The following is a 16,357-nucleotide window of genomic DNA, read 5'->3' as shown; positions in this document are numbered from 1 at the left end:
GCAGCTTGGTTATTGATGATCAAAAAGAAGGCAAAGGGGAAAAAAGTGCAATGCTCGACGGGTGAAGAATACACTGGTGTAAGTGCATTTCATAAGCGGCCAAACGGGTTCCTCCACAGGTCCAAACTGAAGGTTAGACTGTGTTTTTTGGATTGCCAGGCGTTCAAGTATACACATCACTCGGGTGAATACTGCACCACATGCTTTCTTTCCTCCCCGTCCTGCTCTCTCCAAATGTTGACTCAGACAGCAATGCTATTCCCAGGAAACCCTGCATAGGCACCATTTGCTCCTGCTCATGCCATGTTAACAGAAAAAACTCATTTGCCATGTATTGTTAAAATTTTTATTAATAGCAATTTATGTCACTCAGACTGGGTCTCCTCGAGAAAAGGGGGGAAAAAAAACATTCGGGCCTTGTACAAATCTATCACTCAAGTTGTCAGAAAAATTTGTTCTCATGCAATATAAATAGGCCCTGAGTCTGTGGGTAGAGAGATGGGATCTGTTTCTGAGAGGGTGACTGGCTGGCTGTTTAGAGACTCCCAGTAAAACAGGTCACGCTGTTCACATCATGAAGCCTCAATCACAAACAAATGTTTTATTTAAAGAGCCAAAGTGTTGTTTACTCCAGTCTGCTTACTCTCCTTCTCTTCTCTTCCTCTCCCACCCTGGCGCACTCTGTGTGTTCAGCATATTTGAACGCTGGAAGCATACTAAGAGGAAACAAAAACACTTCTGACAGGAAGCTCTACCCTGTCATGTAAAGGAACAAATAGGTGGGCATGTAGCTAAGTGAACAAATTGCGCCGACACAGTTTAATAAATGAAGCATTCGGGGAGTACAAATGTGTTAACCGTTGCAGAACTTGCAACCACAGTAAATAACCCCACTGGTGCTTGTTTGCTGAGTGGATGGGAGGGTAAATGGGAGTAAAGTCTACAAGAAGTGGCAGCTCTGGCTGCATTTGTCACTGACAAAGATGGGAGACTAATGTCCTCCTGCAGTTTGCTGTATTATCAGAACTTGTCAAGTTATTATGAGTGTACTGAGGGATCCCAGCTGGGTCACAGTGCTGTCTGCTGTCCTATCGACGGCATCTGTGGCCGAAAGTCAATTCTATTGACACATCAACACAGGAGATGTCTACTCTCAAGCTTGATCTATAGCTCCATTCTTCATCAAGGCTGTTTTCTCCTTATCTAGCAACAATCGGCCATGGCTGAAGTCAGATGTGCCGTTGACTAACCTGTGCCCAAATATGGAATTTCACATCCAATGCACGTTCTGTCTGGGGAAGCTACGTGGGGTTTTCGTATAATCATCGCCGTCAAAGCCTGTGATTTAAGCTGGCGTTTGAAATGTGGACACTTTTCTCTGCACATTTCTCTGTTACATGGAAGCTGATCCGCTGAATTCTGCTGCTTTCCAACCGAAATAATGATCTTGCTAACAAAACGCTATTCACTGCAGCACACATAAAATATGCAACTGGCTGTTCTGTGAAAAGCTCTGCCGGATAAATTTACAACTAGAACCACTCTAACTTGCTGCTGAGCTATAAAAAATACCTGGTTAGCTAGCTAGCTATTTTTTTTGTTTTTTTTTTTCCCACGGAAACTCAAACATCTAAATATCATAAATTATTTTAAAGGTATGTGGAAAACCCCATTTATTCTTCCCGTATGATAAATGTTTGGACCTGGAAGCCTCAAAAATGCTAACAAATTAGAAAAATAAAAACTTGACTTCTGAGGCCTATTATACTCTGTACTTTAGTGGGTGTAAATCTTCAACAAATCTGCACTTTGATGATATTCTTTCAAAGCATTGCATAACAAATCTCTCCTCTGCAAACAAATGGCATGCTACTCAGATGCACATTAAACGCGAGTTTCATTGGTGAGGCTGTTGTTGTTTTTCACATTTGAAGGCCCCTGTTTTGCATATGATGAGATGATTGTGTGCATGAGCGTCCATTGCAGGGGGGGGGGGGGGGGGGGGGGGGAGGGAACGAGTGGTGCTTAATGTGGTGGACAGTGATCAGCAGTGGTCCCCCTCAGGACCGCGGGCCATCTCATTTGCATTCCCAGTTTGGGGACAGGGAGCCACAGATCCGCTAAGGCGCCACACTTGCTGCCTGAAGCGCCGGCCGAAAATATGTGCGCGTAGTACTGCGAACGTCAGCCAAGGAGGATTTTGCACAGGTTAAAGCTTCTAAATGAAAGCAGTTATTCTCATGACTAATTCATGAGCTGCTGAATTATGGCTGACAAACAAGAGAAATTTAAGTGTGACAAGCAGAATGAGGCATAAAAGATCGTATTCTGCGAGCTGCGCCCGCGAGATGATCGAGCGAACCGAGGGAGCCGTTCTTCAATGCTGTGTAAAATTTGACAACATCGTCTGACCTGGTCAAATACAACTACATACTCCATCCTTAGGCTTTTGATGTGTTTTTCCCCCTCTGCTCTGCCTCCCCTAACAGAGAAAATGTGTGTTTTTAGCTGCAGGCCAGGAAGAGAGGGATTGTGAAAACCCAGGCAGGGGTGCAGTTCTGCTGGCCAGAGCCTGGCTCTTCAGATGTCCTCCTCCAGCGCTCACAACAGCACCACACAGTGAGACAAAAGGTGAAGGGTAGAGAGGTCAACATGCACATAGGCACACACACACACACATGCACATGCACACACGTGCACACACACAAAAACAGCACATTTCTACCCACCCGTTTCCCTATCTCCCGCTTCATCTGCCACTTTCCTCCCTTCATAGCCGAGAGCCCCTCCACCAACAAACCTGCATTCACTCTCAAGCAACCGATGCACAAGTAGTGAGGTTAACCAGCCTCTTATCCCATCTAAAACACCAACAAAAGCAACGTGGAATGACAGCGGTGCTTTTGAATTGTTCAAGAGATGTCAGCGCGCATAAACCCGGTGTCTATCTTGATAACAAAGAATGGTGACACAAGGGAAAATAACACTTCAAATGACGCAACAAGACAGTGGCGACAATTTGCGGGGAGTTTCCGCTGACTGTGATCACACATGTGAAACAAAGACCCTTGACATTTGAAATGGATGAAATTGAGTCGCTATTTGCTCGTTCAAGCTCAGATCAATGTTGAGGGAAAAAAATAAAACACACACACACACACACACACACACACACACACCCTTAAGACTTTCAGTTTGGAATTGTCTTGCTTGTTATTTACCTGCAAAGTGCAAGCGCTCTGTGCTCTGGGATCACAGTTTTTGTTCTGACAGCCATTGCTTTAGAGGCAGGGAGGATCTCTTCCCTGAGGGCAAAAAACATAATGAACATTATTATTGTTTGACTTCTTTTTTTTTTTTTTCTTCTTTTCCGTAATTCAAAGGAGTTGTATTTACATGCCGGATCTACAGTATTGACTGAATAATTTCTATAGAGTCTGAATATGCAAATAGGCTCTCAAACACTAGAAAATACATACCCTACGTGCAATTATGTAAATTGTCTTTGGTTATTCATTCAGTTATTCACCCTTGTATTCGCTCATGCATTCATTTGCCATATTAGGGGCTGGCAGTGATGCCCTGAAAGCGTCAGGCTCTCTCCACAGGCTCTGTGGGCAGACAATGGGCAGCAAGAAAATCCCCCTCTCCAGAGTTGTGGCGTTAGTTGACCTGCTCACGGCGCACAACACCATATGGAGAGTGATCGCTTTGAAGAGGCCCAGCGCACCAGTACGCAACAAAGAGGAAGACCCACTGTGCAAACACAGACGTACACACACACAGACAAGTGCACACATGCACGTATAGGCGCACATGACCTTACACAAACACAATTACACACTCAAACTATATGCATATACTTTCACCATGTCCCCGTTTAAGAATTGGCAGACAATGAGCCACTTTGTTAAAACTAACTGTGTTTTGCTGTTGGATTTCCGACAGGTTTAACAGACATGAATGAACACTCTCAAGCAAACACCTGCTAGTTTACATCAACAAAACATATTTAGGTTTTGACTTGCAAATTTCTGGACAACTGTAAAGATCATGCTGATATGGTAAATAATGGAAAACAAACAGCAAAACAAAGTTTACTTTTTTCAGTTTTTCAGGCAGCTTTCTTCATTATTTCTCCTTGAACATAGTCTACATGAATAGCAAGTATTTTGGCCTTTTGCGCATAAATAAATGGTACCCCGCATGTTTTATGCCATGGAAGTAAGCTCATAAATATGCTCCCCAATTTTTGAGAGCGCATGGGTGGGTCATTGCAAAGAGTGATTTCCACAAGGGCTGACATGAAAAATGCACGCATAATGTTCCCAACACATGGTTCTGATCAGACTTTTGACCTCCACGTAACCTGCAATCACTAATTTTAAGCTTGCTTCCATATGTAGAGGGAGTCCAGTATTAAAGGTGACATGCACAAAAAAAAAAAAAAAAGCTAAAAAAAATAAAGTAATGAACGGTATTGTGTCATAACTGACCTGTCATAGTGATTTTTTTTTTTTTTTCCCCCACTTTTTCATTCCTACATAGTTTTACTCTGTAATGCACTGGATGGCTCAGGCACTGACATTCCAGGTATGTGTGTGTTTGTGTGTGTGTGTGTGTATGTGTGTGAATGTGTGGGAGGTGGGGGGCTTGGCTGGGAATAATGTTATTTCTCCATCCATCCCTCTCTCTTGCATATACTTCTGTTCATTAAGCCTCATGCATTAAGAAATTGATATTCATTTGGCAAGAACAGCATGGCTGAAGTCTGAGCTGACATATGGGTCTAGTAGGGGTCCACCAACAATAAAACTGCATTAAAAAAACCAAAACAAAACAAAAAAAACATACTGTAATGTAGCATTACACAACATAAGCCGAGGCAATAGTCTGATATAAAGCGTTGCTGGAGGCTGAGAGAACGTCCCGTTGCGACACCCAGGGTGAGTAAGAGATATGTTTAGTGGAGGAACAAAGAGCAGGAAGGAAACAGAAAAGACACACTGAGCAAAGAAAAACATTTTCAAACAACACAGCAAAGCACTGGTGGGCTAAACACGACCTCAGTTACAGCTGATGGGGGGAGTTAATAAGTTCAGCTCTTCGTTTGTCATTGATTGCTGATCACCGTTGGTAAGATGTGTTAATGCAAAGGTTAAAACGGTATCATTATTGGTGCAGGTTTTTTTTTTTTTTTGGTCGAATTTCTTTACCTTTTGAAATTCTATGAGCTTGTGGATTGTCGTTTTCTGATAAAAGCCAAGGGATTCGACTGATACAGGTTTTTGAAGGGTTTATTTTTGGGGTTTTGTTTATCCGACCAAAGAGATAGCCAGTATTTTGTGCTCATACTCACCACCTTGAAATCTGGCCATTTTGAAAAAGTTGCTCGCGCACCTAAAAGAATTTCATCAGCATGGCTTTCAGTGGAGAGTTTTAGTGCCCCGTGATGGTCTAAATACTGCTTCAGAGGCTTTTCCATTCCTGACAAGAAGGCAATTCTTTAGCATTAAGGCAGGGTGAGACAGATTTCATGGCAGGTTTTTCAGATTGACACCCTTGAACCTGCTGAGTAAAATGATATCCTAAACTCTGAAATTCGATGTTTTGTTAAAATTAGGCTAATAGGCTCCCCTCTGTCTGCAGTAATGTCACTCACTTTTCATTTCAAATTTTTATCCAAACAGTCACATGGTGCTGCAACATATTCAAACTTCACCAACTTGGATGATAATAATAATAATAATAAAAAATATTGAGTTCATTTTCATATTTTTGAGAGGTGAATTGCCCGCTCTTCACTTTAAAAAGTTGGAAATGAAATAAGAACGAGTACTTATTCGTTTGAAACTTGTAAACACAGGCACTCTCGAAGCCGTCTCTTACTTGTGCATTTTTCTCATACAATAAGTGCAAGTTGTCCCTGTGCGTCTCTGCATCCGCCACATGCAGGGCATGAAGCGGCATGCTCCATGTTTGGGTAAACTGCGTAACAAATTGGAGAAAAAAGGCTGGGGCTGGAGACACAGAGTAAACTCCCTCCTGGACAATACCATGCTGTATTATTAATACAACAGCATAGGTCCTGCCGTTGTAACCTGCTAAGATGGGGGAACATGCTCATCGATGATATCAAGGTGACTGAACACACACAGAGCAATGGGCCAGCTGCTGTTCAGGCAGCTTGGTGGGGCTCACGCTGTGGACTAGGTGCCTGGCTGCATAATTGGGAATTATTAAACATGGCTCTAGCAGCGAGGTGATCATGAAATTGTATTTTCAGTCTTGAGGGATGAAAGCAAGAATTAAAATGTTCCCGTTTGTTAGAAAGAGTGGGGAAAAAAGGCAATTGAAGAGTCTTGTCCTAAACCTCCCATGATTCGATTTCTTTTAAGTAACAAAGGAAATGCATTTGGACAAGCGAGGAGATGAATGACACAGACTGCTGTCGCAAATTGTGGATTGCTGTAAACTGCAATTTGGATAAATATTTCAATAGCAACTGGACCAACATGGCAAAACGCAGGTCGAGATGTTGTCCTTTTTTCTAAAAGTGAAAGATGCAAACAGAAAATGAGAAATGAGAGAGTTACATATAAACATGCAAAAATGGAGGATTTTCCTCAACAGACTGTTTACATCATGTTGGGATACTGCAAAGCAGACATCGGTAAATCTGCATTATGAGTCCAGCATGCAGCAGAATTCATGCATCAAGCCACAAAATGTTAAGATTTAAAAATACACCACCGACGTCTTATGAGGCAATGCCGGCACTACTCAACTTAAACTAAATATGAAATTCAAACGTGGTAAAGAGAAACAAATCAGAAGTGTGACAGGCGGCACGCGTATCTGAAATGAGTTCGTCTCACTGGAATCATTAGTTTGAAGCTGGGAGCAGAACATTTTCCTCTGTAGCAGCAGTTTCAAATCACAATGCAATAATATTTTCCAGTATAATCTAAAATGATGTTGGAGAAAAAAAGCCAAGTGGCTTGATGTGGCAAAGGAGCAGAGGATGTTAGTGATTGTCCTATATTGCTCATGCTCTCATGGATTACTTAATTATCAGCCCGTGCCGACGTTCTGCTCTGTTAATGGTAGGCAATATGGCCTTTACCTCACTTAAGGAATAAATTGTATTACTCCATCTCTCTCCATCTTGTAACGAACACACCCTCCCACACACACATAAACATCCCTCCCCTCCTCTCATCACCGCTCGTATAGATCATTTTAGCTGGAATGGGATGGTTACTGAAGGAAATCCCGATGAGATCCAGTGCTATTTCACAATAACAATTTCTTTAATTGGGCATCTCTGCCTATTTCCCCGCAACCTGTTTCATCCGTTGTTACAAAAATCTGGGATTGGATCCTCATTGGCACACGCTGGGTTTATGATTTTGAATCATGAGGAGTGCAACTTTTCAGAGAAATTGCTAATGCCTCAGTGGGAAGCACTGTTGTGAGCAGAGGTTTTGAGGGGGAAAAAAAATTAAGTTAATCATGAACTCAGTCAGTCAGAGAGTCGCGAGCTGTGGCAGGCAGAGGCCAGGCTGGCATCAATATGAGAAACACACACACACACACACACACACACACACACACTGAGGAGGAACACAGGGAGGGAATAGGTATCGGTGTCATCAGGGGGTCAGTGCATTAGCAGCTACAGGGCAGCAGTATCACACAGCAGCAGCAGCGGTGGTGGGCTCAGCTGTTAGGAGTGAAATGGAAGAAACAGAGAGCAGCCTATTCACCGTCCAGCGGTAATGCCATCCACACCAGGGCTGGGTACTGGCAAGGACCTCACGATACATGATATATAGGTCACAATGCAATTTGTATCACGATAAATTACACCACTCCACAGAATTGAATGAAAATGTGTAAATCGAGCTTAAAATGCAACCAAATGCATATACTGCATACACAGACAAATGACTCAACAATTTAATTCAAAATTCCCATTCCTAAGTTTATTAAAAAACAGAATCAGCACAATGCACTTGCTTAAAACAGTGAACTAAAATGTAGATGCCATAAAATCATTTGCATGAACGGTAAATATCAATACACGGGGCTGGAGAAATGATACAGTATTGCGAAAAAATACGAAGAAAATACTCTGTTGTAAGATTTTTTTTGGTGTTTTGCTATAATCCACATATCAGGACATTGGTGTGAAATGCCACTATTTTTATTTCATATTCTGGAAAAACAAAAACAGACACTTTTTCATTATGGTTGGTCACAGTTTATCCCCATCCCTGTGTGACATTTCTCCCCTAAAATGGCTTGTTAGGATGACTAGCTGCAAGTTTTGAGCTAGCTGTGACCCTTGGTTGGGAGACATGAGGGAATGAGGGAATGATAACAATTTTAACAACCAGTTGTCTGCTGAGGAAAAATAACCGAGTGAAATTCAAAATGTCAAAGTATCCCTTTAAATACCTCGGAAGGGAATGCACATGGCTGTGTCATTAGCATAAAGTGTAATTAAACCATTCATTTCAGTGCTTCAGTTCCTGAGTCACGGTGCCTCTGAGTAACTAGATGACAGCAGTGTGTGGCTCAGATTCAGACTAGCCGGCCACACACGCGCGCGCACACACACACACACACACACACACACACACACACACATACACACACACTCACAGACACATCCACCTACAGGACAGGGACGGCAGCGAGGGAGGGAGCAAGGCGCCACTCTAAATACAGGATCTCAGAGTCCCGTTGACCTCATCATGAGCTATCCTCACACCAGGAAACCTAAACAAAGCTCACCGAAAAGACTCAAACTGCCTCCAAAATCTTTGAAACCCTGTTTGCCACGTCTCTGAATTTCCACTCCCTGGCCAGTTTTGAGTAAATATCCGGTATTAATATCCACACACAGGTCTTTTGCCAGAGGATTATTGAACATTAATTACATTAGCATTTTCTCTCTGACAACAAGGTGGGTCCTTATCTGTGATCTTCAAACTGCGACTGGGAACTATTGATCTGGGCCATGTTGTCATTCAGATGATAATTAGGAGTGGGTGAGAGGTCAGCCTCCAATCCGTTTGAACATCTGGATGAGAGTTCCTCAAGGACAACGGGAGCTGCAGGATGCCGCCACTCCATTGAGCCCCGCATGTCTTTATGTGCCTAAGTCCATTATACAAATTATCTAATTAATTCCAACACTCCAACAGAGAGGCCTAACAATCAATGTGGACAAAACACTGGGAAAAGAGCCCAGTCAGAGCCCAGCGTACAGTGGACAATATAGACACACAGCACAGGAGGCAGGTGAGGTACCTGCTGTAAGGCTCAGCAATGACCTTTCCTGTAGGAGATGATAAAAAAAAAAAAAAAAATACATTGTAGCTATATCTCTTTGAAACCTGTGAAAATTCACATAATGCCATAAAAACCATGTAATCAGCAAATTAGTAGAACATCACTAAACAATTAATAAAAAAAAAAAAAACATGAACTTGCATAAACTGAATAAACAAAATGAAAAATGACATGAATTTCTGATGATTTTTAATTAGCTAATGACATTTCTAATTATTAAAATGATATATCTAAAGGTCAGATCAGTGATGCCGGATAAGCCTGAGGCTGCGTTCAGGCGCCTTTCACAAACATTTAAACACAAGAAACCTGATTGAGCATCACTGATCTGACCTTTTAATATATCATTTTAACAATGATACTTGTTGTTTTGTATTTTATGGCAGTTGTTTTGTTAAATTTCTGGTAATTTTCTCTTTTTTTTCCAACAATATTCCAGTTTTTTTTTTTTGTGTGTGTGCTAAATTTGTTATCACCTTTTTCCCCTGCATGTTTTTGAAAGAAATCCAGTGAATTTGCTCAGGCTTCAAGGGGTTAAATCAACATATTTTAGGGGAAAACTCAGTATCTGTGCATGTTTGGCAGGAGAACTGTAGGTTTTATATTTATAATTTCCTCCCGTTAACACAGTGGTCAGCAAGTGTATTGTTAGGTGTGAATCCAGATTTTGCTTTGTGACTTTCTTCAGCCGCCTTATCTCCCTAAGAGAAAAGCATTAACATTAATCTGGAAATATTCTGGAGTAACAACAGACAGCAAGTGTGTCATCTTATTCTGCAATAGCTTTACAGGTGGTGCTATCACAGGTTAGGCTTATCTATAATTAAAACTGTATTTTAAGGACATGCAAATGGAGATATTAGCAGGCCCTACATATATCCCTCTCAGCGTGATAGGACAGAGTTCAAATGAATCGTTTTAAAGAGACCTGATATGTAGAAGGTAGTTCAAATTATTCTTTTTATGAGTAAATAAAGTTACACTCCAATGCATGAAATTCTGTTGCCACTGCATTTATGTTATCATTATACAATGAATAATTCCGTTTGCACGCTGCAAAAGTGCTTACAGCAGAACTTTGGGGGAATCAGCTGAACAAATTGTCTAAGAAATTCCTAAATGGTCTTGTTCAGAGAGTTTAGTGGGGGAAAGATCTCCCGCCTTTCAGCATTTTGTACCAGGCAGTGCCGTTGCATGCTTGACCACTCAGAACAATGGCTTGTTAATCCACAGTTCAAAGGAAAAGGTGCTGGAGGAGAGGAAGACAACAGATGTTACCCTGGTAAATTTTCCAAAACTACAGATAAGTGCTGAATAGACTCCTGGATGAAAAGGGAATCCACTGTGTGAGCATGTCGGATGTTATTGCCTGTAAATTGTGCAGAAGGGGCCTGTGATCCTGTTAGTCAGACACTGTGAGCAGTTTTCGCTACAGGAAACAGCTTATCGTGGTTTCTGTTAACATTATGTTTGCATGTTGCAATGTAAATGATCAAGCTAAACTGTACTTGATCCAAATGTGCAAATGCAAAACATAAATGTAAATCAGTGTGCCTGGGGAGGATGCAGACAAACAATGCAAATATTGCCCCCTTGTGGTCCATCTGCAGTCACAGGTGCTGAGGGAGCTTGCAGGCATCTGGGACAGCAGAGCCATATTACCTTTTGTAGCCTGCTTACGTGACTGAAATGATTCAAAACAAACAAACAAACAAACAAACAAACAAACAAACAAACAAAATGCAGCTGTAGATGCAGCACTGTTTCTCTGCTGCTAAACCTGAAATCATGTAAGAATCACAAATGGCATAAAAAAGAAAAATACAGTGCAATAGAATTTGGATAAAGTAGAAAAAACAGGAGGATTACATGAAAAATGTAACCACAAAAATGAAAAGAACCAAAAGCTAAAAAGAACCAAACATAGTCAGCTACTGTATCGCTCTATTTCACACCTTTCCTCCTCAAACTCACCACTCCCCCTCTCTCTTTCTCTCTCTCTCTCTCTCTCTGTCTCCCTCTCTCTCTCTCGTTCTCTCATTAGAGCAGAGTAAATTTCAATGTCACTTAAAGTCACGGCTGTAATTTATTGGCTCCTTAATACTGACGGACAAAGGTCGTGAGCAGCGCTGTGAGGCGTTCTATCAGGTTTATCTGTGTGGGTCATTAACCTTGACCTGGTGTAAATGCACTTCAGTCCAGGAAGCTTCCCGTCCTGCACACGTTTTTATGCCCCCAAGAAGTTCTCCCTGCGACAGCCACTCCACTGCCCCGTTGCTCAAGTGCTTTAAACTTGCCTTAATTGTCATATGGCAGCCAACGCAGCTTTCTTAATTGATCTGACCTTTCACAGTGCTTTCTAATTTCCAATCCCGGTTTCATTGTTCCATCTGGCACTTTTAAAACGACATCTGGTTGACTGTACTTTACCCGGTGATCTCTGTACAGTTATTTTTAAACTTAATGTATGCTTCAACAGATGTTAGTTTTTATAGACGAGGAACTAAACTGCAGTCCGACACCGGCCTTGTCTGTAATATTTCTCTCAACAATTCAAATATTGACACCAGAAATTACAAGCCAGGTCGCCAGCAAACTCTGCTATTATGTTGGGCTTCTTATTTTGCTCCCTATTAGGTAAACATCAATTCAGCTCTGTTTTCTGTAATCATTGCCCATAAATAAAACATCAGCTTTCAGTTTATGAACAAATAAGCTTTGTTTTTTGCCTTGCAGAGTTCAGTTTTACAAATATGACTGTTGTCAGTGAGAAGGCAGGGAAATTTGTTGAATAAATAATAAGCAGAACATGAGCAGTGTTTACCATGGGAAATGTGATGTCAGTTTCCTAGTCACAATAGCTATTCACTCTCAGTGGTCTTCTTCATATTGCATATCACAGTGTTGCTGGCATTCATACATTTCTCCTGAAATCTCTTATATGGGTGGGGGTCACTCAAAATGTCATGTGAGCGGTTAAAATATTCACTTCACTATCAAGACGTTATAATTGTCTGATTAATGAGGCCGCACTGTTGCTTGGAGGATATGTTCTACAGCACCATGGGGCATTTTTCCCCTCCGCACATTCTCCACAAGATTTTGATAACAACACTGTGATCATTTCTCCTACATCATCTCTTTAACCCTTTCCCCCTAATACCCAAAACTGTAGCTCTGTGCAAAAAGATGAGGAGACAACTGTGTGTGAGAATCCAGTTTGTGCTCTCTATCTTACAATGTAGACGACATGTTGTCGATTTTTACATCCCCCGCTTGAAAACTTCATTTTCTGCTCTGACATTTTCCAATAGATAAATTTCCTATGGCCTGTATTTTCATGGGGAAGTGCTCGGAGATGGCTCTACCTGCAGGGTGTTAAATTAGTGCCATATAATTGACTGATTAAACGCTTATTGATTGCTGAGATCCGGATGATGGAGACAAGGGATATGGATACTCTTGCCCTTGCATTTTACTCTGTCCTCTGTACATGAGGAAGCATAATACACACTGAGTGAATGGGAAACTGATCTCCTGGCAGAAACCCTGACTACCACCACATTTTTAGGATGGAGGGTTGTAATATATAGTTGGACTTTTATCAAGCTGCTGAAAATTCATCAGGTTTTTCATGATGATCCAATCTCATACAACTTTTCTAAGTGTGCACTTAAATAAACGGCTGTTTAAACTGAAATGTGTCATGTTCAAACAATGTTGTGTCTATCTGATATCCAAATAGGGCAGTGGTTGGAAGTCTCTCAGGGCTTTAGGAGACAGGGATTGACATGCCGCAGCCTCAAGGTCAGAGTCTGCGACTCCCCTGAAAGCCTCCAGCCACTGATAGACACGTCTTCCCTCCTGAGCCGAGTTGGAGCAAACGCACCACAGAACATCTGTTCACAAACAGCCCTGATGGAGCCGTACTGACACTGAATGCACACCCGCCGCCCGCACTTCACCACCCAATTCCCTCGCCGGGGCCAGATGGCGGCCCGCGCTGCAGCTCCCTCCTCTCTGCATCCAGAACAAATCGCGAGGCAGAATGGCCTGCAGGTACCGCCCCAGGCACGCCTGTGCCACTCAACACTGACCACCCTCTGGTGGCTTCCAATGTTCCCTTCTGTCAAAAGACAAATTGTCCAACAGACTGCTCTTTTATGAATTCACCCCGCGGTCCATTTCTCAAAAGAGGTTAAGGAAAATCCTTGGCCTGAGCGGTTCAACTTTGAGACAGAACTCTGTTCTCTGGAAAGTTAGGAGTCATGGAGACACGGCAAAGCATGTGGTCCTGGGGAAGGAGTCTACCTCCAGTTTCGCCACAATGACTGGCTGTTAATCACAAGGCCAACTGGCAAAGAAACCTCCCTGCCATTCTGTGCATGAGGAGTGTGACCTCTGGATTAGGTGCTCTGCTGCCACCATGAGAAGGAGCGTGTTTCAGGTTGGTTATAAATATGGCTGATCATAAATACTGCATTTTTCTTTTTCTTTTTCTTTTTCTTGTAAAATCAGACAATTTAAATCAGCAAACTTAATCACTGGAATATCAGATGCAGCCTATTTCCATCTCCTGGCAAGTATTTGTTTAGTGTCAGCTTGAGGAAGTTGAACCTAGTATTTGAAAAGAATAAACTCAGATAATGGAGTTTAACCACAAACACTGCTTCAGTTTCTTGTACTGTGTAATGACAGACACACATCAACATATGTACACAGACACGCCACACATAAACACAAATGTGGGCATGCAAATGTTTAAACAAATCGCCAGACCTTTTAAAATGGCAGGAGACGTAACATAAAGTGGAAGTTAATCGATATCATATCAATATCACAAAAGAAACAAACCTCGCTGCTCCGTCTCTGAGTTCTGCCCTGTGCTTTATGCCTTTCTGGTCAAGATCTAGTGCTGATGAAGGATAAGTTTACTTTTATGGGTTGGTGTAAAAGATTGGACTTCTTCTCTGTGCTGGAGCTCAAAAAGATTTTATAACAAAGGACTGGACAATTTCAAGCCTAAAGACAAGGACTATTTCAGCTCTAAAGACATCTTTGTTCAGGTCACCCGGTGAGAAATGTCACCACAGATCAGGGATAAGTATGATTAATTTCCACTGACACTCTTGTATCACCTTTTACACAGCATTTCATCTTTACACTATACAGGAGAATCCACGGGAAACTATGTATCTTCCATGACAGTAAAAATCTGCCATATGGATAGCTGCAGTGCTTGTTCATTTAACCTTAGTTCATATTTTTTTTCTTTTTTCTTTTTTCTTTTTTTGTTGTTGTTGCAGGTACTGAATGTTTAGCAGTGATGTCTTTCCTTGTTGGCTATAAGCGAGGCACAAGCTCAAAAAGATTGGATTTTCTTTGACCAAACGCTTCACGCTGCAAGTTAAACTTTATGCACAGCTGATGGAATATTTACATTGCACATAATGTCTACCGTGACATTTGCACTGGCAATTCTCCAGCTTTACTTTACATACAGTATAAACTGAGTCTGGGCAGGTTTTTTACTATATGGAGAGGGGGTCAGAGCAGGGGTAATTTAACCCTCACTTTAATGGCTTCCCATCTTAACACTGAATTTGAAGCCAGATCAGCATTTAATGTTAAACAGGACTCAGAGAAGTAAAATGCCCAGAAATAACTATATTTTCACAATTTTAATGGACATTATCCACTATTGCATCACATTGCCATGAGCAGCACACTCAGCTCACTTTAGTTAATTTTACTTTAGTGAATTTGTTAAATATTACAGCATCCCAGTAACATTATCTTTCAGCCAGTTCAGACTTTACAGTGGACCGAAAACTTTATAACCGTGCCTCTCTCAAAAACATGAATTTTAATATTTTAATATCAATATTGCATCACATGGTTTTGTTTGGTTTTCTACTACCCTGCTGATCTAGGTTTACTTTTATTTGGAATGCAGGTAAAGAAAAAAATGTCTCACGATGCACTGTGTAAGCTAGAATGACAATAAAGTTAAGTTGAATTGAATTGAACTGAACTGAACTGAATTGAATTGAATTGAATTGAACTGTATCTACCCCAGCTGTCATTGTATCAGTGCTTTGTACTGTGATAGAGATTTATTGTGATGGGACATCAATAATCAATCAATAGTTCAAATAAAACTTTATATACATCCACTGGATTTGACAAAAAGACTCAAGCAAACACGAACACACCTTCCCTACGTGACAGTTTCTACACTACATCATTTGATGCACTATAACTGTGCTACATTCAAATGACAAGATGCCTGGGAAAACATTATCAGTCTACATTATCAATTGTCTGATCCATCCATCAAATTCTCGTTCTGTTTATTGTACCAAAACATGTGTTTTAGGCCTGTCAGTTGCGCTGGCAGCATCCACTTTGAAATGCCACATAATCCAACACCGCTCCAACATGATCAAACGCTGCTGGAAACATTTGGACTAATACTTAGACCAATTAAGGTGTTCCATAAACATCAAATATGAAGCCCGGCATTACTTAACAGCACTATTAAAAACCTTCACAAGTGCCCTTAATGAGATGAAATGCCCAAACATGGTCAGCTGTTGCATCACCGAGATGACTCACTGATTTTCTGGACAGCTTCCATTGAAATATGAAAGCATCCTGGTCTGCGGTTTCCTGAGCAACACTTCAAGTCTGTTTACAGTAAAACTAGGCCCCTCCAGACACACTATGCAAGAGCGCACTTGACCGTGTGATACGTTCTCTGAGAATGAGGGGAGAAAAAAAAAAAAAAAAACACATCTTGAAGTAAGCAGGCCCCCACGGCGACAGATCTCCACCAAATTGCACTGGTGTTATTCACTGAGATTGTGCTAATTAAAGCTGTGCTTCACCACGGAGAGGGGAGTGAGGGTTTCTTGGAGCACTCATGAGCTTAATGGTGCAAAGAATTTCTACCTGACTAGAGCAATCCTACCACAGGTATGTGTCCAGACTG

This window comes from Myripristis murdjan, chromosome 5, assembly GCF_902150065.1.
Source record: "Myripristis murdjan chromosome 5, fMyrMur1.1, whole genome shotgun sequence".
NCBI classification, from domain to species: Eukaryota; Metazoa; Chordata; class Actinopteri; order Holocentriformes; family Holocentridae; genus Myripristis; species Myripristis murdjan.
This window is presented reverse-complemented; position numbering follows the sequence as displayed.